The following is a 25,558-nucleotide window of genomic DNA, read 5'->3' as shown; positions in this document are numbered from 1 at the left end:
TTTATTTTTATTTTCTGAAAAGAAAAGATTTGTTATATTCTTACTTTCTTCAACATTTGTTTTTATGTAATATAAAATCTTTTATACGCCACTCTTTACGGAATGTATCAAAGTTATCTCTATTCTTTTAACAAGATATAGCATGGTCCCATTACCCAGAATAAGGTAAATTCTGGAATATGAATTAAATGTTCTAGAATAGCATGTGTAGTCTAAGTCGGAGGGGTGAAATGTTCTCCATATATCTCTTAAATTATGTCTATTTAGTACATTTTGCAATCTGTTTTCAGTTTTTTTCCTACTTTTCCTGTCGTTCTGGCTCTGTCTTTCAAAGGATCCACTATGCAATTAAAGTCCCCTATAACCAATACCAACCTTTGTTTAATTTGCTCTATTTGTTTAAGCACTTTTGTGATACATTTTATTGTAGATTTGTTTGGTGCATAAATGTTAGCTAATGTGAATATTTTATTATTTATTTTGCAGATTAAAATAATATAATGTCCTTCTGGGTCTAATTCTTGATATTTAATGATTAGGGAGACATTTTTTGCAAACATAAATGCTACGCCTCTTTTTTTTGTTTTCTAGAGCCACACTTATGATAGGGTGCAAATTTGTACTCAATTTTTTGTCAGGAAATCCACAATTATGGACCTTTTACATGGTGTATTGATCCCCCGGGCATTTATTGAAATCAGCTTAAATCATATTTTCTTATCTGTTCTCGTGACTCTCTCTCTCCAAAAGTTTCCAAAGTTTTGTGAAAAAGTATAAAAACTACTTTATTTGTAATTACATAAAAATAAGACAGGTTGATGCCAAACAATGGTATCAACCTGAGACAAATGTGATGTATGGTAAAAAAAAGAAGCCATACAATATCTCGAGTAATACGAAACATTACTGAAATATGGGTCCCACGTATCATGTGGGAAGAGCCTGCTGAAGGTGTATGATCCAGGGCACGTCTACCTTGGGTCATCAGAAAAATAAATAAATAAAATAATAATAAAACACATCCTAACTGTAGTGAGAGTAGTAGGGACAAAAAGAAGCCCAGCCCTATAATCTAAAAACCCACACCATTTCAACTTTTTGTTGAATAAATCAATATATGTGTGCTGACTCATTCTTCTTCTTCTTCTTCTTCTTTGTGCAAAAACACTTGTATTAGTCTTTATCCTAACCCCCTTTTTTAACCTTTTCTTTTCTTTCCTCTCTGTGTATGTGTATAATGTTCCGATGTGTTTTTCTAAATACTGCAGAAATATGCCTTTCCATGGAAGTTCTTACATGTAGTTAGAGTATTATATCACAAGATGTCCATTACATTTGTCAACAGAAGCTTTGTGTCAGGACCTTTTCAGACTATATATACTACAAACTAGATGTTATGAAAACCCAGACTATGGGGTAAAAGTTGACATGATAGACAATTGAATGACGTAAGCAATCCTTCCAATATGATTGGAGGTCAGATTACTTGACGTCCCTGGGGATAAGACTTATTAAAGGTATAGATGCAAATACTATATGTGTGTCAGTGTTTGCATCTATGTGTCTGTTTATCTGCATGTGTGTCAGTGTGTGTATCTGCATGTGTGTCAGTGTAGGTCTGTATCTGCATGTGTTGTTGATTGTAACTGTGTCTGTATCTGTATCAGTGTTTGTGTCTGTGCATGTATGCATTTGCATGTCTGTCAGTGTACGTATCTGTATATCTATATGTGTGAGTGTGTCATTGTTTGTATCTGTGTTAATGCATCTGTATGCGTATCAGTGTTTGTTTTTTGTCAGTGTTTGTATCTGTGTCTTTGTGTGATTTTACATGTCTATATCAGTATGTATGTCACTGTTTGTGGAGTGTAAAATAAGGTGATAGCGCACAAATGATTATTGTAGATCACAGCAATACGGGTAGGTATGCAGAACTCTATTAAAAGAAACATAAAAGCAACATAGCATACACTGTATAACGTGGTATCCACATAAAAAATACAAAGGACACTCACGGATTAGAGAGCCCTCAAGGTTGACTCTGGACTCTGTTGGTATTTTCAACACTTACAGGTTGATATAGTGTATCTGGTTTCCTTAGTGTTTTCCTTCTGGATACAGGATCAGAATATAGGATCAGGAATAAATAAGTATGAAATACACTTTATTAGAACACAAAAAACAGAGTGGTAATAAAAATATAAAGCACCATGCGTTTCGACCCATGACATGTCTTCCTCAGGTGCATCTACCAACAAAAATAAAGACATACTATTTATATATAACTTAATAGCAAAGTGAGAAACAGGTGTGTCATTAAAATGTCCATATATGGTATTTCCGGGTGGTATATCCGGTTTCCAGGTATAAAAATGGCAGAAAAATAAAAAATGCCCTTAGTGCCCATCCAATCCTAAACCTCCCAAATGTAAAAGTTCCCGCCCCAGAATGAGTGTCACCAAAGTGGTTCTGCTGTATATTGTGTGCGCCGAAACTTAGGAAATCCAAAATGGCGGCACTTCTGCTTCCCGTAAAATGGCGGCATGTCCGTTTCCGGTATAACTATAATGGTGTAGGTGACGATCTCCTTAGACACAGTTCCATCCCACAAGAAGTGGGAGTATAGTTAAATGAGTCCATGGGCGCCATATTGGTTAATGGAATTTGTGCGCTATCACCTTATTTTACACTCCAAGATTTTGTATGTATAAGTGTTCATTGTGACATAACACTTGGGTGAAATTTTGCTGCACTGGTTGTTGTTTTTGTGGCGTCCACATATCTTTATTAGTTTTGTTGCATCTATTGTTTTATTGTCACAGTTTTAAAGATTGGCTGCCTGCACACATACTGCACTTTTTGAACAAAGTACCAATTGATCTAATACTGCACTGTTAAAATTTGCACAGAATGACTCAAAGGCTGATGTCCCTAAAATCACTATTAGTGACAATTTGGATGACATGGTGCACTAACTTGAGGTATTACTCATAAGAGAGACCAAAATAAAGTGGGAAATTTTTACCCTTGAGAAATACCTGGAGGATAAGATCACCCCTAGAGGGTTAAGGTTCACAAAATTTCCCACATTCGATCTAGAAAACGAGTGATTTATGGGTATTTGGACATCAGCCTTCGAGTCCTTTTCCATAACCATGCTTAATATCATAGTTGCGCAATGAAAAGAGGACCTTGTTGAAATTGATGGACTTATTAATTAACTACAAATTAAATTAGATCATTTTGTAGCAACCAGAGATTTCAAGCAGTTGTCAGAAAAAGTCCAAAACAATTTAAACAAACTAGAAAATTTGATTATTATAAACAAAAAGAAAAAATATAATCAAGACTTGAACTTTTATGCAAATGACAGAGTGAGAAAGTTCCACAAAAACCTGAGTAAAACCCAATATGCAAGGACCAACCATGATGAGCCTAAAAATCCTATGAGCAAAACCTACAATGCCAACCAGAAAAACACTAACAATAGAAGCTCAACCCCATCCCAAAAACAAGATTTAGAAAATCTAGCTCCAGTAAACAACCATTCGAAAAATATTTTGACGGAATCATCAGATCCAAAACCAGAATACAAATACCAGAGAGGACGACAAAAAGAAACACATTAGGGAGAGAGGAGAAGGAATGCACAAATTCGACATTCCTCTCAGGAATAGGTTCGAGTGCTTGAGGAGTGAGAAAGATAAAGAAGTTTTTTTAGGGAGAAGGAAAGCAGAATAAAGAACACCGACCAAAAGAGGCAGAAAATCAGAAGAGGCACTAGAAGAGGGAGAATTAAATTGGGAAAAAAGGAGAAAAAGACAAATGATATAAGAGTTTTTAATCTCTCTAACAAACAAGTATCCCCTACTCATGAAAAAGTTTTAACTAAAGGTTTTAAAATTTACTCCTAGCTGCCCAGTCAACAAATTTGAAGCATATGTAGATATCAATAGATATATTCGAAAATTATGTTTCACATTTTTTTTAAACAAAAATATGAGTACTATCAATGGAGAACCAATTCTACCAGATGAACCTAGTTTTATGATCATACACACCCATTTTAAGAAAAGATCCCCCTTTTATTCACAATTTCTAAATCAAGTAATATGAAAGTTTTTGAAAAGGCTTGTTTAGAAGAAATTTATACGATTAAACCACTTTCAAAGTATGAATATCATTTATCTTTTAAAGAAAAGCAAATCATTGATGACCTCAAAAAGGATAACTATTGTTATAAAACATGCGGATAAGATTGTGTGTGGTTATTTTAAATAAACCATTTTATCTACAAGAAATTTATTGACAATTACAGGACAAAGAAACATATAAACTACTCTCCAAAGATCCAACAAATGAGATAAAGATAAAAAATCAATAATTTTTAAATATAGGTCTTAGTAATAATGTATTAAACAAAGGCGAATGTTCCTTTTTATCTTTAGCGTATCCTAAAATACCAGTCTTAAACATTTTACCTGAGTTACATAAAGACCCGGTTAACCCCCCTGGAAGACCCATTGTGTCTGGTATTGATTCAACCCTTTTACCTCTTTCACAAAATATAGACTAATTTTTAAAACCATTAGTAAAAACGTGTCCGTCATATCTCCAAGATATGATAAGCCTTTTAAACTTATTGAGTGATTTTAAATGGGAAGAAGGTTTTTATTTGGTGACATAACGAGACTATATACTGTTATAGAACATAATAAAGGATGCGAAGCAGTGGAATTTTATTTAAAACAGTCCCAGAAGTTTTTAGATGAACAAATAAATTTTATCTTGGAAGGTATTAAGATGATTTTATCTAATAACTATTTTTGGTTCGATGGCAATTTTTATTTACAGACAAGAGGTATTGCTATGGGGACCAAGTTCGCTCCAAGCTATGCTCATTTATTTATGTCCTATTGGGAACGACTATTTATTTACCAACTAGATGAGCTTGGGGTGAATGTGGTCCTCTTTAGGAGATGCATCAACAATATTTTTATGGTTTGGAGAGGATCAGAGGATGATTTTAACACCTCTTTTTTTTACTATTTGAATGATAATAACTGGGGAATTAAACTCACCAAATGTTTTAGTCCAAATAATATTAATTTCTTAGATCTTAATATTTATATTTTTAATAATACCCTCAGAACCCATACCTTTTTTAAGCAAGTAGATGTTAACAGCTTTATAGAAACAGATAGCTGTCATCGACCCTGGTTGGAAAATGTCCCAAAGGGTCAATTTCTGAGACTGAGACATAACTGCTCTGATAAAGAAGATTTTATTATTCAATCTAATATTCTTAGAAAACAATTTGAGGAAAAAGGTTATAATAGCATTACGTTGGGGGAAGAAATCAAAAATATAAAAGATTTAGACAGATCACTACTACTAAAATATTAGGATGAAAATAAACAAATTTCTTTTATTTTTTACTATGGTTCAAATGTAGGATGTCTGAAAAAAATCATTAAATGGAATTGGCACATTTTAAAACAAGACTATTTTAATGGTTTAAGATGATTTTACTGGTTCTAAACCCAAATTTGTTTTTAGGGGAGCTAAGAATTTTAAACGTATTTTAACCTCAAGCTATGTAGAAAAAGATAGGGAGGATAACTTTTTAAATAAATGGTCAAATTCACAAAAAAGTTTCTTCCATTGCGGTACCTGCAATGCATGTAGGCAATCAAAAATTACTAATAAGAAAAAGAAGAGTTTTTTTCTATTGTTACTAAAAAGAAGTTCAATATTAAATCTTCAATAACCTGTGACACGAAAAATTTAATTTATTTATTACAATGTTCCTGCGGCCTACAATATGTAGGAAGAATATCCAGGCCTCTAAAAGATCGGATCAACGAACATATTAGAAATATAAAGAAGGGATTTGAACTTCATAGTGTGTCTAAACATTTTCTAGAATACCATCACTTTAACCCTATTGAATTAGAATTCATGGGTATAGATAAAATACAAAATTATTGGAGGGGAGGTGATAGTGCCAGCAGTCTTGACAGACAAGAATTTAAATGGATTTTTGAACTGCAGACACTTTTCCCAAAAGCACTTAATATCGATTTTGATATCGGCACCCTCCTATGATTTTGTGTTCAATATATGCCCTTTTTTTTCTTATTTTTTTTTTCAATTTTAAGGTGAGGTATAGGGTACATAATAAAGGAGGGGATGGGGTGGTAGTCACATCCAGTAGTTTGCAATTCTTATTACATTTTATCAACAACAATGTGGTTTATAGCGAGACCTCGTTTTAGCACTCTGGGTTGAGTGGCTCGAATTTCTATTCTACATGTCTCGTGTGGTGGAGGTCTTGTGATAGTCGGTGCTATCGTCTTTGTGGGTGGGTGGGTGGGTGTTTTTCTGGTATTGTTTTTGTCAGGTTTGCGTTTTTTAGGGGTTTGTGGGTTTGAAGTTTGGGTTGGGGTGGTCAGTGTGGGGGTGTTGGTGTTCACACCGCTTAGTTGGGTACCATTTGTGTCTTGTTTTGGTGGGGTGTGCCATGTGAGGTGGAAGCCGATTCTTCTTCGTTTGCTTAAGGTTGTTGCCTTATAAGTGTCTCTGATGTTAGTGGCCGCGTTAGAGTAAGTGTGGTATTTGTCTTTTCATGAGTCAGTCTCTCCAGTCTTGTGATTGTGCCGTTACGTGTGTAGTTGTTGTTGGGGGGAGGGGATCTGTGTAGGATTGGGGGGATTGGGGTGAAGTGTGTGAGGTCCTAGCATGCTATATGTCGTTTGCCCTTTTTTTTCTTTTGGGGGGGGAGTATGTACCCCGTCCCCGGGTCCTCCATTCATATTGTTGGTAGGTGGTGTGTTAGCCATGGGTCCCATATTTTGTGGTAGTATTGTGTTGTTTCATGTAGTAGGGCTGACAATTTGTCCATTTCCATAGATTCTTGTGTTTTGTTGATCATCGTGGGTAGTAGAGGTGTGTTCTGATTACCCCATTGTTCAGCTATTGTGCGTCTGGTGGCCAGTGCTAGTCTAGCCACCAGTTTATTCTGTGCTCTGGTGAGGGGGGTGGGGTCTGGAGAGCAGCCATATCCAGGGGTCTCTGGGTATGTCTATTTCTAGCATATCGGATGCGAGTGTAGTTACTCTTTCCCATAGTTGTGAGATCTGGGGGCAATCCCACCGGAGGTGGATGAAGGGGCACTTCTGTCCGCCGCCTTTCCAGCATGTGTCCGTGTTGGCGCAGCCCATTTGTTTTAATCTCAGGGGTGTGAGGTACCACCTTAGTAAGGTTTTGTAGGGCTGCTCTTTATGATTTACACATATGGTGAGCGAGGTTGCGGCTTCCCATATGTCCACCCAGTCTGAGGGGTCTGCGAGGGGGGTCTATATCTCTTTCCCATGCCTTTGTGTAGGAGAGGGCGTCTTCTGGGGAGTTGAAATTTAGGGAGCGGTATATGGTTGATATTTGCCATTTCTGTATGGGTGCGTGGAGGCATGTTTTTTCAAATTGAGTTAATCTGTTGGTAGCTGCTATCTTATTGTGTGGTTCGTTGAGGAAGCTGCAAATTTGTATGTAGCGAAAGTGGTCAAATGTATTCAGGGGCGTTTGGTTGGGGAGGTCTTGGAACGACCGGAGTTGTTGGCCTTGGAAAAAGTGGAGGAATCGGACTAATCCATTATCTTCGAATCTTGAGAAGTCTTGGGGTGTTAGGCCTGGGGGAAATTGATTGTTTCTCAGGATAGGTGTGAGGGGCGATGGTGTGTGTGTTATGGAGTGTTTTGATGTGGTATTGTCCCAGATGAGGAAAGATGTTGTTAGTGAGGGGGTAGTCTGTGGGGTGGGAGGTCTGTCTTTCTTGGGGAGCCAAAAAAGAAGTGAGTAGTGGTCACGTCCCAGGAGATCGTGCTCCAGGTCCACCCAGAGTTTGAGTCCCGCTGGTGCGTGTAGATGTTGTATTTGGGTCAGTTGGGCCGCTTGGTAATAATGGTAGAGGTTCGGGAGACCCAGGCCTCCTGTTTTTGTAGTTTTGTACATTGTGGATCTTTGAATGCGTATTCTCTTGTTTGCCCAGATAAATCTGTCTATGTGTGTTTGGAGCATTTTAAAGTCATGTTAGGATATAGGTATTGGTAGCGCTTGAAATAGGTAAAGAAATCGGGGGAGGAGATTCATTTTTATTGAGGCTTTTCGCCCCAGCCACGAGATGGATATTGGTCCCCCTTTTTGCAGGTCTAGGTGTGCCTGGCGGAGTAGTGGTGTGTAATTCATGGCATACAACTTATTCAGGTCTGCGAGGAGATATGTTCCCAGGTAGTGTATGCTGTTTGAGTTGTATCTGAATGGGTGGGCTATTTTTAGTTGTTCTAGTGTGTGTTGTGGTATTGCTATTGGGAGGGCCTCTGTTTTCTCCAGGTTAAGTTTATACCCCAAGAGGGTTGTGTATTGTTGCAGAAGTGTTAATAGGGGCGGTAAGGAGTGGGTGGTTTCTGAGATTGTGAGGAGAATGTGATCGGTGTAGGCCGCTATTTTGTATTCTTTGGATCTAATTTTGATGCCTTGTATCGTCTGTTCATTGCGTATGTTTTGAAAGAGAGGTTCTAGCGAGAGGGCAAATAATAGTGGGGAGAGTGGGCAGCCTTGTCTTGTTCCATTTTTGATTGTGAATTCTGGGTGTGTGGTGTTGGGTAGGAGGAGTGCGGCTGTGGGTTGGTCGTAAAGGGTCCTTAGGACTTCGAGGATGGGGGTCAGGAATTTGAATTTTTGGAGGGTGGCAAACAGAAACGGCCAGAGTAGGCGGTCAAATACCTTTTCAGCATCCATTGATAGGAGGAAGGTTTGGGTTTGTCTTCTGTGGGCCACCCAAATTAGGTTGAGTGCCCGTCTTGTATTATCCGCTACATGTCTTGTGGGGACGAAACCCACTTGGTCGAGGTTTATTAGTTTTGGTAGGAGTGGTTGGATTCGGTTGGCGAGTGTTTTAGTAAATATTTTAGTATCTACATTGAGTAGAGAGATGGGTCTAAAGTGTCCTGGGACTAAATGTGTTTTATCCGGTTTTGGGATGAGGCATATGTTTGTCCTGAGCATTTCTTTTGGGAGTGGGTTACCCTGGAGCAGCGAGTTCCCTAGCGTTGTGAGATGTGGTATTAATGTATTTGCGTATGTTTTATAATAGAAGCCCGTGAATCCGTCTGGTCCTGGGCATTTGTTGGGTTTGATAGTTTTTAGTGTGATTCCTATTTCTTCTGTCGTGATAGGGGCTGATAGCATTTCTATCGCCGTGTTTGTTAGTGATGGGAGGGGGGTGTTCCGGAGGTATGTTTCAATGTCGTGGTTAAGTGTTGGTGGTGGGTCTGGATTGTGGTTATACAGTGACATGAAATATTGGGAGATCTGTGCTATGCGATCTGAGCTGTCGTGTGTGCTTCCCCCCCGGGGAGTTTATTTTATTGACACGCTTAGTGTGTGATTTGTGACGTAGTTTGCGGGCCAAGAGGGTGTCTGCCTTATTTGATTTCTCATAAAAGAGCTGTTTGCTCCATTGTAGAGCTTTTTGTGAGTCCTTAGCCATGTATGATTTGATGGCCTGTTGGTGGGCTTTGATCTGTGCTAGTTGTGTTGGGGTGGGTTGTTGTTTATGTTGGCTTTCTAGGGCTCTTAGCAGGAGGAGGTGGTTCTCTAGTTCTTTTAGTTTTTGTTTTTTGTGTTTTGTGGCTTCTGCTACCAGTTTGCCCCTTATGACCACTTTGTGCGCAGCCTGTGGATTCTACTGTGTCCGTGTTTAAGTTGTATTCTGTGAGCGTCATTTGGATGGATGCCTTTATTTCAGGGTTGTGCAGGAGTGTTGGGTTTAGTCGCCATGACCATGATCTGGCTGTTTGTGGGATTGAGAGTGTGAGGGATATTTCTGCTTGGTCGGACCACGTGATCATGCCTATAGATGTCGTGATATCTTGGGTCATAAGGGAAGGAGATATCAGGAACATATCGATCCTGGAGTAGGAGAGATGAGGGTGAGAGAAAAAGGTAAAGTCGGGGGGTTTTGTATTCTCCAGATGTCGTGGAGGCCTGATTGGAGTACAAAGTTCGAGAGTAGTTTGTCCGTTTGGCATTGTCGGTCAATTTGAGGGTTTATGACCGCATTAAAGTCTCCCCCTATAATCGTGTGATGGGAGGGGAATAGCTTGAGGTGAGCCTTGATGGCCGTCCAGAAGGGTGGGTCTGGGTTATTGGGGTGATTGCATATTTTTGAGTGCCTTGCTGTCCTGTTATAGTAAGGAATCTGCCCTGGGGGTCGGCTATGGTCTGTGTGAAGCTAACGGGGCATGTGTTCTGGATGAGTATTGCTACTCCATTGTGTTTTCCGTTCAGGGAGTTTGCTAAGTGGCATTCTTTATAGTGTCTATTTTTAAGTGGGAATGGTCTCGAGTTTTCACAGTGCGTTTCCTGGAGGAGTATTATGTTAGCACCTGTTCTGTTTGCCCATCGCATCAGCTGGTGGCGTTTAGCGGAGTTATTCAGGCCCTTGCATTTGAGTGAGATACATTTCATTTTTTCCATTCTGACTATGGGTGTGGGTCTGGCTCGTGGTTTATTATGCGGAGGATCCGGGGTCTTCCACCCCTTGGGTTGGGTGGTTTTTGAGGGGGGGGTTGTGGTGGGTTGGGTCGCAGAATGGGGGTCTGGATGTCTATTGGAGGAGGGGGGGTATGTAGTGTGTGTCGGTATACCCTGGTCTTTCTATAGGATTGCCAGGTGGTGTTGTGGTATTGGGTATTGTGTGGTGCCTGTGGGGTGGGGTTCGTGTACTGTGGTCCCCTAGTGGGGGGTGTTGTGGTTAGTGGTGAGGGAGAGAGGAGGAAGGTTTTTCACATTCCTGTCTCCCTCTCTCCCCCAGCACTTTTGGCGCTGTATCACTCAAGGTTACTTAGAGGTTTCTTTGTCTTGTCATAGCTCTTTATGTCAGGGCGGTTTGCAGTTCGTCGTTTTGGGGTTAGGTGTTTCGTGTTCGGTTTCTCGTCCTGTTGTGTCGTGCGGTGGTTTGTGTTGTCTGTTACGAGGTTCGCTAGGAGGATAAAAAACATTAGAATATATATATACAAGAAAAACTTTAACAGTACTAGGGATCAATGATATGTAGCTTAGTTCAACCATTTGTCGTAATGTATGGAGACAGTTGTTGTATCTTAGTGATGAGCTCTGCCAGCTATATTGATATATTTCCCCTTCTCTTCATTTCTGTTTGACTTGTTCTGGTATTCTTGTCATCCCTTCTCTCCCCGCCCCCCCCCCCCCTTCTTCTTACGTCAACTTCGTTGTATATACCCCTTTTTTTTTTACAAGCTATGTATGCACTTTATTGCTAATTTCTATTTAAACAAATATATATTAAGTATATATACTGCTTTTCTTATATTTTTACTTCACTTACTATCATGTGTGTTTCTATTTAGTAATGGTTATTTCAATATACTTTTAATAACCATCTGTATTATACTTTTTGCCCTTTCCTATTCCATTAACCAATATGGCGCACATGGACTCATTTAACTTTACTCCCACTTCTTGTTGGAGGAAACTGTGTCTGAGGAGATCATCACCTACACCATTATAGTTATACCGGAAACGGATTTCCTATGTTCACAATATACAGCAGCAGCACTTTGATGATGCTCCTTCTGGGGCGGGAAATTTTACATTTGGGAGGTTTAGGATTGGATGGGCACTAAGGGCATTTTAAAATGTTCTGCCTGGAAACCGGAAATACCACCTGGACATACCATATATGGACATTATAATTACACACCTGTTTCTTACTTTGCTATTAAGTTATATATAAATAGTATGTCTTTATTTTTGTTGATAGATGCAGCTGAGGGAGACCTGCCATGGGCGTAGTGCTTTATATTTTCACTACCACTCTGTTTGTTGTGTTCTAATAAAGTGTATTTTATACTTATTATTTTGGTTCCTGATCTTATATTCTGATCCAGGCCCTGGGGAGTCAGCACAGCTAAACGGACAAGGGCACATGTATGAGTGTGGGGATGGTGCTAGTAATTGGCTATATGTGTTTAGGGGAGTGGTTATGGGTTTGTAGTGGGGCAGGGATCATCTTACCTCAGTGCCTTTTGGGATTCTGGCCAGCAAACATCTCCCCTGCCTCTGCGCTCCTGTTTGTCCTGGGCCTGGTGACTTTTCCTGCTTGAGAAATGGCTGTGGATTCACTCCTGCTGCCCTCAGAGCTGCTGCTACCCTGGATGGCGGTAGGCACCTTCAGGAGCCATGTGCTCCCCTCCAACCTGTGGCCACCGGTGTGGGATCACCCCCCCCCCCGCGGTCAGACCTCTCCTGGGGCCTCCCACGCGGCTACAGCCCTGATCCCCCCCCTTCGGGCCCAGTATGGGAGCTGGAGCCCAGGCCCAAGGCACTACCAGGCCGCGTGTCAGCTCCATCTGCTCCATCTGACACGCGGCCTACATCATCTGCCACCCCCCGGCCGTGGACAGCGGGCCAGGGGGGCCAGAAGACCTGCTGAGGATCCTGGGGGGTCTGGGAGGCCTTCCCAGCCCCCACGTGGTCGGCGCACGGCAGATCCAGAACCAGGCCGGTGGTGGTGAGTGGGCCCCTCAAGGGCCACGTGGGGCACGGCTGTGCTGCCGCTGGGGGGTGGAGGGGGGTCCTCCCCAGGCTCTGATGGCTCCTCTGGGGAGGAGGGTCGGCTGGGGGGGGGGGTCCCCCTCTCCTCCCCGGGTTCTATCCACAATTCCTCCCTCACCCCCTGGGGTGTCATCCCTTGTCCCCTCTCCCTCTGGAGTCCTCCCCTGCCTTGGTGTTTACCTCCTCCCCCCACCTGTTGCTGCTTGTCTGTGTCCCTCTCCCCTCTCTGTGCTCTGTCTCCCTCCCTCCTCCCCCCCCTGTTGCTGCTGGTCTGTGTCCCTCTCCTCTCTCTCTGTCTCCCTCCCTCCTCCTCCCCTGTTCCTGCTGTGCTGGATGTCCCTCCTCTCTCTAAGCCCTCTCCTGGCTCTCTCTCTGTCTGTCTCCCTCCCTCCTCCTCCCCTGTTCCTGCTGTGCTGGATGTCCCTCCTCTCTCTAAGCCCTCTCCTGGCTCTCTCTCTGTCTGTCTCCCTCCCTCCTCCTCCCCTGTTCCTGCTGTGCTGGGTGTTCCTCCTCTCTCTAAGCCCCCTCCTGGCTCTCTCTGTCTCCCCCTGTCCCTTCTGTCCCTATTCCTGGTCCCTATGTCCCCCATCTGGGTACTCACCTCGGCTGCCCTCCTCTGCGGGGCTCTCCACTGTGACCTGCCCGGCCACACAGCAGGGTGGGTTCTTGTCCTTTCTCAGGGGGGCGATGGGGAGGGTCCTCCTCCTCACCGGCCGCGAATCAGAGGCCGGGCTGTTGTTGAAATTTAACGACAGTCACTGCAAATGGGGGCATCTTACCGTTTCCAGCACGAATGTTCCACTTGTGGGGGAGCCCATCCCGCCTCCCACTGCTTCCCACTGCTTCAAGCGGGGTAAAGTTGGCGAGATAAGGGATTTGGGGTCAGAGGGCGATGGCGCCAGGGGTCATGAGCGCGATATGCCCTTGGCTCACCAGTTTATAGGAATCGTCGGGCGGCTGGCATCCTACTGGATGGGTTGAGCATGGGTTTTGGACAAATACCGTCTGATTCGCCATTTATCGTACCCCCGAGTGGGGGGGGGTTTGGTGAATGACGACATCTCTTGGGAACTCTGCCGGGTATGTTATGCATCCTTTGACGTGGCGGTTGACATGTTCAGGGCCATGGGCCCTAGGGCCTTGTTGGCCAAGGCTGATGTGGATTCAGCCTTCCGTCTACTGTCGGTGCACCCGGAATGTCATCATCTTCTGGGCTGTGTTTTGTAGGCATGTATTACATGGATATGTGCCTCCCTGTGGGTAGTTCCATATTCTGTTGTTACTTTGCATGCTTCAGCATGTTCTTGGACTGGGTGGTGAGGGAGGAGACTGGGATAGACCCCTTGCTACATTACCTCGCTGATTTCATTTGTGTGGGTCCTGCCAATTCGACAGCCTGTGCGCTGCTGCGACGGGTTCTGGGTGAGGTGTTACATTAGTTTGAGATCCCGTTGGCACACAGCGAGACGGTGGGCCCGGTCACTTGTCTCAGCTTTCTGGGCATTGAGATAGACCCTTTGGCGGGGGACTGCTGCTTGCCTTTGAATGTGATTCAAGGCTGGCGGCGCGAGGGGGCCTTGGCCATGGGGCGGCACGAGATTCAGCTGCACAGCCTGCAGTCGCACCTGGGTGATCTGAATTTTGCCTGTCGGATCATGCCCGTGGGGCGGGTCTTTAACCGGCGTCTGGCAGCGGCGACAGCTGGGTTCTCCGGGCCTCGCCATTTCATTCAACTCAGTCGACCGCTGCGGGAGATTTTGGCGGTTTGGGACTCCTTCTTAGCTGCATATCATGGCCGGTCCTCCTGGCAAAAGCCCGAGGTTTCTAACGCCGACCTCCACCTATTTACGTACGCGACTGGCGCGGTGGGGTTTGGGGCCATTCTGGGCTCACAAAGAATGTGGCCTTTTTGGAGCGTTTCCCCATTTTGGTGGTGGGGGAGGTCTGGCGGTCACATTTTAAGTATCTAAGGGTAGTGTTTCAATGTGACAGTTTAGGGGTTGTTCAAGCCATTACTCGGCTCACAGCCTCCTTCCCTCCAGTGGTTCACTTGCTTAAGGGGCAATCGCCTCACAGGCGGATCTGGAGGGGACGCCTTGCCGGCGGACTCATGGTCGCTCAGTCTAGCAGAGTTACGGAATGGGTCCGTGGATCAGTTTCCACGGCCACTTGGACGTTATGCTCCCGTGCATGTTGGGGTATTGGTGATTCCTAGTAGGCCATGCGGTGGTGGGGTATTGTTTGCCACCATTCGGCGCCCTGCGGGTCATATCACTATAAGTATTTGACAATCCAGGTTGGATGTTTTTCGGGAAGGGTATGGCGGTTCGGCTTTTGCACTTTTCCTTTGTAGAGAACTGTGAGCTGCACCCAGTATGCACGGGCCCTCTTTTGGGTTATGCGGATGGGATTTTCTCTTTCCCATTCCCAATTTTTTGGGTCTTTCGCTCAAGTCTGATGGTTCTGGGGATTGTCGGCAAGGAATCTTGTGGCATTCCTTTCGGTTTAGCGCTGCCTTGGAGGCTTTTAGGATGGGTATGTCAGCGCACATGGCGCGAAGAACCGGGAGGGGGTATGGTGAGATGTCTCGATGAAGTAATGCTGGTTTGTGGAATTTGTTCAATCCTTGGGGGGGTTCGGGTTCAATTCTCAGCAGCGGTGGCTCATCCATTCATTCCTTTGAGGTAGATAATTAAGTACCGCTTCCTTGTGTACAAGTAACAATTCCCAGGGTGCACTTGGAAAACAGATAATATCTGGATGTCCTTTTCCTGGTTATACTCCCAGGTGGGATGCGGGTGTCCGTCCGGGAGGTGAGCTATTGGGTTGTGCGCCTTCTGGAGCGGAGGTTCGTTGGTTTGGTACCAGAGGTATGAAATGTGTTCGTTTTGGTTTCAGAAAAGAAGAGAGATTATGGTCATAGAGATTATTATAATAAGTTCTGGATGTGTTATACAGGACTTGTCGTATGTTATAACAACAGCGGTTAAAAAAAATAAAAATAAAAAAAATAATAATAATAAATTAATAATAATAAATAAAAATAAGGTCATTTCCCGTATTTTTTGGCAGCGGGCCCATAATCAGTGCATGGTACGCTGCCGTATGAAGCAAAATTGGAGGGCCTTTCGAGGTGTTTGAAGGTAAGGGGATTTTGGTTTGCCACAGGGTGTTTTCGCGCATGTGGCAGCTACTGTGTTCCTGGGTGATGAAGGTCGGGCTAGACCTTTTTTCGTCATGCCATGCAGGAAGTGGTGGAACAGGCCTGGTTGGTTTTGGTGGGGCTCCCCGCTGATTTTAGGTTTAAAACAGCGGGGTTTGTGGCGGGGAGCGTGTCCTTGCCAACAGGGTTGGGGACCAGATGGAATGTCAGGAGATGGACATGGTGGGTCTCAACCTCCCCTGCTCTGTAAGGTAAACTTTTAAGTTACCGAATAGGACGTGCCCATCGAGCAAAAAGCCGGCTGGTGGTAGAGCATTTAAGATGATGGGAATTTTTGGTTTGGACGAGGGGGGAGGCGAGACACCAGTGGGTAAAGTTTTGGTGCATAGGCACCTGGTTAAGTTCGTTGGCAAGGACGGTTATTTAAGTTGGAGGCTGTAGGGCAATAAGTGTAATTTATATGTTAATTATGGTATGTATATATTTATATGTTTATTTATATTTGAATTAAAGAAAATTAATAAAGTTCGGATGAGTCCTACAGTTGTAAGTTTAATAAATGCTGTGGCCTGTTTCATCCAATATTCATTGTTTGTCATTATTGGGGGGAGAATTGGGGTAGTCTCCTTACTCTTAGTCGCACCACATTCCCCGCTACGTACATACAAGGCCCTGGGGAGTCAGCACAGCTAAACGGACAAGGGCACATGTATGAGTGTAGGGATGGTGCTAGTAATTGGCTATATGTGTTTAGGGGAGTGGTTATGGGTTTGTAGTGGGGCAGAGATCATCTTACCTCAGTGCCTTTTGGGATTCTGGCCAGCAAACATCTTCCCTCCCACCCACCCTAATTTTCTGTTTTTGTTCCGTCACAGCTAGCGGGGAGCGCATCCTTGCCAACAGGGTTGGGGACCAGATGGAATGTCAGGAGATGGACATGGTGGGTCTCAACCTCCCCTGCTCTGTAAGGTAAACTTTTAAGTTACCGAATAGGACGTGCCCACCGAGCAAAAAGCCGGCTGGTGGTAGAGCATTTAAGATGATGGGAATTTTTGGTTTGGACGAGGGGGGAGGCGAGACACCAGTGGGTAAAGTTTTGGTGCATAGGCACCTGGTTAAGTTCGTTGGCAAGGACGGTTATTTAAGTTGGAGGCTGTAGGGCAATAAGTGTAATTTATATGTTAATTATGGTATGTATATATTTATATGTTTATTTATATTTGAATTAAAGAAAATGAATAAAGTTCGGATGAGTCCTACAGTTGTAAGTTTAATAAATGCTGTGGCCTGTTTCATCCAATATTCATTGTTTGTCATTATTGGGGGGAGAATTGGGGTAGTCTCCTTACTCTTAGTCGCACCACATTCCCCGCTACGTACATACATGTATCCAGAATGAAAACACTAAGGAAACCAGATACACTACATCAAGCTGAGAGTGTTGAAAATACCAAAGAGTCCAGAGCCAACCTTGAGGGCTCTCTAATCCGTGAGTGTCCTTTGTATCTTTTATGCGGATACCACATTCTACAGTGTATGCTATGTTGCTTTTTTGTTTCCTTTAATAGATTTCTGCATACCTACCCGTATTGCTGTGATCTACAATAACCATTTGTGCGCTATCACCTTATTTTACACTCTAAGATTTTGTATGTATAAGTGTTTGTGGTAACACTTGGGTGAAATTTTGCTGCACTGGTTGTTGTTTTTGTGGCGCCAACATATCTTTATTAGTTTTGCCTTTTTTGCCTTTTGGATCAACAGCAAAAAACAGGTGTGAGGAAGGCTGAACTTGATGGACGCAAGTCTCTTTTCAGCTATCTAACTATGTAACTATGTAACTATGATGTCAGTGTTAGTATCTGTGTCTCTGTGCATCTGCATGTGTGTCTGTATGTGTGTCAGTGTTTGTATAGCTGTATCTATGGGTGTGTCTGTATCTGCATGGGGCAGAAGAGAAGTCAAGGAAGCCTGGGGCAGAGAAGAAGCCAAGGGAGCCTGGGGCAGAGGAGAAGCAGGGGGAACGTGGGGCAGAAAAAAAAACACGATTTGAAATAACAGCAACTATATTAATAACAAATATTTTGCTAATATGAGGGGTACAATTTATAGATATAGGCTGCCAAGGAGTACTCAAGTGAAAAAAGGTTGGGAACCATTGCAATATAGCATGGTAATCATGATTGGAATATATATAAGGATAAGTGAGGTTTCATGGACTAGATTCCATTCTGCGCAAAGCATGAAAAAAACAATTTAAAATTGTGAAGTGTTTAAGATATGATATTTTTAAAAATGTAGTTATCTTTAAATTTGTAAAAAAAAAAATGTGATTTGAGTCAATAGCATGGCTGCAGGAATAACCCCCTAAGGACTGAGCCAATAGTACAAGTTGTGATCAAAACAAAATGTAAAAACAAAACCTGGAATTGTTTTATATGTCTGTTCAACTGTAATTCACCTCTTTCATATTAAATGCAACCACACATATCATATTTAATTTTGTTCAGGAGAAACAGGGCTTTCATGGCACATCAAATATTTATATATTAAACATAATTTAATATGAATAAAATATAAAAATAAGTGAGACATTTAAAAATGTTAGTTTTTTGGTTCTGCATGGCATTTTAACTGTGAATGTCATACTAATGTTTGCTGTTACTGCAATAAAGTACACATATTTGTATTCAGCAATGTCTCACAAGTAAAACAGTACCCCCATGCATAGGTTTTATAGTGCTTTGGAAAGTTACAGGGCCAAATACAACACATTAAATTTTTTAGTTTATACACATTGAAATTAACCAGACTGGTTTTGTTGCATTGAGACCGTATAGTAGCCCAGGAATGTTTGTGACTAAGTGGCTGCTAAAAAAAAGACTGGACATACCCCACTTGCAATACCTTGGGTCGTCTTATTTTGCAAATGGCATGCCATCATGGGGGTAATTCTCATTCCTGTGCTACCATACGGTCTCAAAGGCAACATAACCAAGCGGGCAGATTTCAATGTTAAAAAAAAAGAAATTCAAGCCTTGTATTTGACTTTTGAAAACACCATAAAACCTATACATGGGGGTACTGTTAAACAAATATTGTATACACAAGTATTATTATTTTTTTTTAATAGTAAAACGTATCACAACAATTATGTTGCCAGTGAAAGTACTGTTTGTGAAAAATGCAAAAACCGGCACTTTCACTGATGATATCATCATTGTGATATTTTTTTTACTGTTTTTAACCCCTTAAGGACCAAACTTCTGGAATAAAAGGGAATCATGACATGTCACACATGTCATGTGTCCTTAAGGGGTTAAACACTAATATTTGTGTTCAGCAAAGCTCCCTGAGTAAAACAGTACACCCCCATGTACAGGTTTTATGGTTTTCTGGAAAGTTACAGGGTTAAATATAGGGCTTGCGAGCCAAATTCTCTGGCCTTTCTGCCTGGGTTGTCGGGCTGGTCCCTCAGATTGTAATTAATAAAATTACTTAATCATGTAAAAATATTATATAAATATATTTGAAACATTTAAATATGAATATATATAATTTTATTTATTAGTTTTATTCATATACAGCTATATAGAGAGAGATATAGATATATAGATGCATATATACATTTATAACGTCACTCTAAATGTATTTTGAATTTAATATATATGTATATTAATATCAAAATACAGTTAGAACAAATTTAAATCAGTATATATTTTTTAATGTATTTTTATTATTTTATTTTCATTTTATATATTTATATATATATATATATATATATATATATATATATATATATATATTTAGATATATATTTAACGGCATTCTAAGTGTATTATAATATAAATTTATATAATTATATAAATATATTAAAATACACTTAGAATAATAGTTTATGTGTGTGCATATAAAAGTACTTAGATCATATATATATATATATGATCTAAGTAATTTTATTTACTTTATTAAACCTTTTAACAACTTTTATTAACTTTGAAAACTTTTTTCCAGGAGCCTGAGCTGCAGCCCCCTGCAAGCACTGCATAAGCCAGCTATTCTGGCCATGTGATCGCAAGGACCCCACGATCACATGGCCTGGGAGGATTTAATCGTGCAGAGGAGGGCTGCCTGAGCTCCCAGGCAGACCCCAGGATCCCAACCCGCCCGTAGGATCGGCAGGGACGTTCTATGCCACTTTCCGGCATTTAGAGTCACGCAAAAAAGGATGGCATAGAACTCCCTCCATCCTTAAGGGGATAAACACAAATGAAAAAACTGTAGCAAAAAGAAATTCTAATTCCAACATGGGAGACAAATTAAATACTGCTAGTGCTAAAAGAACAAGTGTATTTGATTAACCTGTTTTAAGAGCTTTGTGAATAGTGTGGCAGGATAGCCAGGCTCTGGACAAACTTCAAAAGCAAGCTTTAGGATAAAATAGTAGTGCAGTTTATTTGCACTTTCCACAGGTTATACAATGCAGTGCTTCACAGAAATAAATTAAACAAAAATAAAATAAATCCTACTTCAACTTGTTCCACTGCAATCACTGGAAGAGCTCATCTTCATTCACCTTTTACTGTACTATTGCTGCATCAGCATCTTCTGTCTTTATAAAGTTCCTGGCACTATAGTGGTCCTTTAACAGCCTCCTCTCTCCCAGCTCTTAGACTCCCTGATGCCTTCAGAGGCTGACCCATTAAACCACTAGTGCAGGTTAATTACATTCACCTGAAAGGGCTGACTTCCACCAATTAAACCTATGATGCTGGGAATAGAGAGCCCTCCAATCTGTTAGTTACATAGAAAGCCTCTCTGACCCTGCCACAATAGATATAAAGCAAAATGTATATTATAAAAACATAATAAAAAAAAATACAGGGTCAACCTAAACAATTAAAGTGATAGTGCTTTGATGCATATACTCACAATGCATATCATATATCTGCTCTATATCAAATGAAAATGCTAAATCAAAATGGGAAATGCAAAGATAGGTGATTTTGAGTAGCCTTGTGAAATTTAAACTGTATATATATATTTTGTGTGTGTGTGTGTGCTGTTCCCTAATCTGTATTTAGCAATAACATATTATAATTTTCCTACCTTTGAAATGATGAAGGCATGTATATATTCTTGTAAAAGGTCAGCATCCTTGCTATCACTGGAAGATTCTTGTAATACATTGGTTCCACTGCAATCACTGGAAGAGCTCATCTTCATTCACCTTTTACTGTACTATTGCTGCATCTGCATCTTCTGTCTTTATAAAGTTGGAAAAAAAGCCTAGGGCAGAATAATATGCCAAACAATACAGAGCAAAGCCTAAACATGTTTAGTTTCATAAGTCCTGAATAAGTAATACACTGTCAAACATAAATGGTAACCTAAGCTAAGACAAGAAATGGCAAGTATCCAAGATACAATGCCTCAAGACTGGACCACCAGTTGCTACACAAGTACCAGGATTTTGTGCCTTGTGGCGAAGCTGTCTTGTAATATATATATTGTTCTAAAAAGCTTCTGCTTTCTTCTACCCAAATTCCTCCATTCTTTTCAGAAATATCCATTTTCAGAAAAGACGGACAGAAAATGTAAGTAGTCAAACTTTTGCTAATGGTTTTACATTTTATCAAGTTTAGAGACTGAGATGATGTCTCAGAACTGGTGGGAAAGAAAGATGTGAGAATGAGAATTAATGTGTAATCCTGAATGGAAACTTTGTTAGCAAACTGGCACAATGTTTCTGTAACAAGGCACTAGATAGTCGAACTTTTTGATTTTTGTTTTTGTTTTTAATGGAGCACTATACCATACCCACTGCAGCTAATCGTTTTACAAATATTTGGGGTTGAGCTCCTTCACAGAGCTTCCATTTGCTCGCCTTATTAGTTTATAGACTAAAATGTCATCTGTGAGCTAAGCCCTGCTAATGATTCAAGATGAACGTACCATGTTGTTATTGTTTACTACTTAGAGTAGAAAGTAGTCAAGCATTAACATATAGTTTGACTACTTACATTGAAGGCGTCTAGGCCCCTCCTAAAAAAAAAAAAATGTATAATACTATATATGGATAAAATAAAAGATAAGCTTCCCCTTAGAAGGTAAAGATATTAAATTGGGCTGCTTCACACAAAATAAGAGTGTTTAGATACAAACTGTAAATATAAACAAAGAATACAGTGTGAGCACTCCTCTCATAATGTAGAAATAAGTAAACATTGGTAAATCACTTTATGTAACACTCACAAAATACAGAAAACGGCACTATAACATCATGAAATTGTGCCAATAACAAAATATATATCCTAGCTATGTAGAAAGAAGATATTTTGCAACAAATAGTCTCAAAATGACACAGTATATAGATAGACTGTTGACTCCTTGTTCTCAAAAAAACACAAGGGGATATTCTACTAAATGATGCAAACAGCAATGTATATAAATATATATATATATATATATATACATACATTCAAATATAATATAATATATATATATATATATATATATATATATATATACATACACAGATATTATGGTTACCTTGCTTTTCTCTTTTTGTCCACTTTATTTACCGGCCTACAGCATACATCGACTATCAACCGACTATTTCCTTTTATTGTATTTCTCTTCACCAGAGTATTCCATATCATATGAGAATGCCCCGAACACTAATTGGAAGGCATGGCCTGAAGTTGTGGGAGGGGCTATAGACCTACTTAAGGGACTCCCCCCTTTCCCTCACTTACCTTCGTTGGTCTAGACGAATAGCCCCACCCTCCACTCCCATTAACTATATTTTCTCTATGTGAGAATGCCCCGAACACAAATATATATATACACAGATATTATCGAGCAAATAATATTAAGTAGCAATGGATCGGCACAGAGAAAAAGTAAGGACCACCATAGAAATAAAACTATGTCTAAACAAATCACAAGCATCTAAAATAAAACCATAATAATCTAATTTAGACAGTTTCCCCTTTTAAGGGACTCCAATTCTGTCTCACACACCGTTACCTTGTCTAATGATTTGCATGCCCCTCCCACCACTCCACCTTTTCGCATCATCCATTAATACAACTCCTAGAGTGAGCCCTCTTTTTTACAGGCCTACCGCATCGTCATATAGTATGTGTTATGTCTATACTGTCTCAAGTACTTTCACTCATTATGGCATTATGCCCCGAACACAAATAAACATTGTGGTGGACCGCCTGGCAAATACACCCCAAAAACATACATAGTTACATAGTTACATAGTTAGATAGCTGAAAAGAGACTTGCGTCCATCAAGTTCAGCCTTCCTCACACCTGTTTTTTGCTGTTGATCCAAAAGGCAAAAGGCAAAAGGCAAAAAAAACAAAACAAAAAAACCCCAGTTTGAAGCACAATTTTGCAACAAGCTAGGACAAAAAATTCCTTCTTGACCCCAGAATGGCAGTCAGATTTATCCTTGAATCAAGCAGTTATTACCCTACATTGAAAGATTATATCCTTGAATATTCTGTCTTTGCAAGTATGCATCTAGTAGCTGTTTGAACATCTGTATGGACTCTGATAAAACCACTTCTTCAGGCAGAGAATTCCACATCCTGATTGTTCTTACAGTAAAAAAACCTTTCCTTTGCCTTAGACGAAATCTTCTTTCTTCCAGTCTAAACGCATGGCCTCGTGTCCTATGTAAAGTCCAGTTTGTGAATAGATTTCCACACAATGGTTTGTATTGGCCCCGAATATATTTGTATAATGTTATCATATCCCCTCTCAGGCGACGTTTTTCTAAACTAAATAGGTTTAAATTTGTTAACCTTTCTTCATAGCTGATATGTTCCATTCCTTTTATTAATTTTGTAGCCCGCCTCTGCACTTTTTCTAGTGCCATGATATCCTTCTTTAGAACAGGTGCCCAAAATTGCACAACATATTCAATATGTGGTCTTACCAGTGATTTATAGAGAGGCAAAATGATATTCTCGTCCCGAGAATGAATGCCCTTTTTCATGCATGACAATACCTTACTGGCCTTGGCCACTGCTGATTGACATTGCACATTGTTGCATAGTTTGTTGTCTATAACAATTCCCACAAAGTCCTTTTCGTGTGTTGTTATCCCTAATTCACTTCCATTAAGGGTATACGTTGCTTGTGTATTCTTTACGCCGAAGTGCATAACTTTGCATTTTTCAACATTAAATTTCATCTGCCATTTGAGTGCCCAGTCCTCCAGTCTATCTAAATCCTTATGCAGCAAAGTGATATCTTGCTCACATTGTATTATTTTACAAAGTTTTGTGTCATCTGCAAACACTGAAACATGACTTTCAATGCTGTCTTCAAGATCATTTATAAAAATATTAAATAGAAGAGGTCCCAGAACAGACCCCTGAGGGACACCACTTGCCACCTCTGTCCAGCTTGAAAATTTACCATTAACGACAACTCTTTGTATTCTGTTTTTAAGCCAATGTTCTACCCAAGAACAAGCATTTTCATCGAGACCGATTTCCTTGAGTTTGAACACTAATCTTTTGTGTGGAACTGTATCAAATGCCTTGGCAAAATCCAAATAGATCACATCCACTGCAACACCCTGATCTATACTTCTACTTACTTCTTCGTAGAACGCAATCAAGTTAGTTTGACATGATCTGTGCTTCATAAAACCGTGCTGATTTTTGCTGATAACCATATTCTTCTCAAGGAATTCTTGAATATTATCCCTTAATAACCTTTCAAATATTTTACCAGCCACAGAAGTTAAGCTCACAGGTCTATAATTTCCAGGCAAGGATTTTGAACCCTTTTTGAATATAGGAACCACATCTGCCTTCCTCCAATCCTCCGGAACACTTCCTGAAAGAAAAGAATCTTGAAAGATTAAAAACAGAGGTTCACTTATTTCTACACTTAGTTCCTTAAGTACACGTGGATGGATACCGTCAGGCCCTGGAGCTTTGTTTATATTAACTTTCTTTAGTTGCTGCAGCACATTGTCTTGAGTTAACCAATTACAAGTATTCTGCAAGTTTTTAGTAGCAATCATTTGCACATCTATTGCCATGGGTTCTTCTTTAATATATACGGAGGAGAAATAGTTATTTCGAATTCCTGCCTTTTCTTGGTCTTCATTAACTAACACCCCCGTTTCAGTTTTAAGTGTACCTATACTTTCATTTTTGGGTTTTTTGGAATTTATGTACTTAAAAAATGCTTTGGGGTTGGTTTTGCTCTCTTTAGCTATCATTTTTTCATTTTGAAGTTTAGCAAGTTTAATTGCCTTTTTGCACGCATTATTTGCTTTCTTATATCTTTTATAAGATGCATCTGATTTGTCTGATTTAAATGCTTTAAATGCCCTTTTCTTATTTTTAATCTCTTGTTTTACTTCTCTACTAAGCCACATTGGTTTTAATTTGTTTCTTTTATACTTATTTCCCAATGGTACATACTGAGAAATGTACCTTTCTAATATTTGTTGGAAGATGATCCATTTATCCTCAGTGTTCTTTTCACTAAAGAGTTTATGCCAGTCAATATATTGTAAAGCTTCCCTTATCTTATTGAAATTGGCCTTTTTAAAATTATATGTTTTAGTATACCCCATGTGTTTTTGTTTTTTTGAGTTTATTTCAAAGGACACTATATTGTGATCACTATTTCCCAAGTGCTCACCTACTTGAATGTTGGTCAAAAGATCAACGTTGTTTGTTAAAACCAGGTCCAGACAAGCGTCCATTCTAGTTG

This window comes from Pelobates fuscus, chromosome 1 (genome assembly GCF_036172605.1).
Source record: "Pelobates fuscus isolate aPelFus1 chromosome 1, aPelFus1.pri, whole genome shotgun sequence".
NCBI lineage: Eukaryota > Metazoa > Chordata > Amphibia > Anura > Pelobatidae > Pelobates > Pelobates fuscus.
This window is presented reverse-complemented; position numbering follows the sequence as displayed.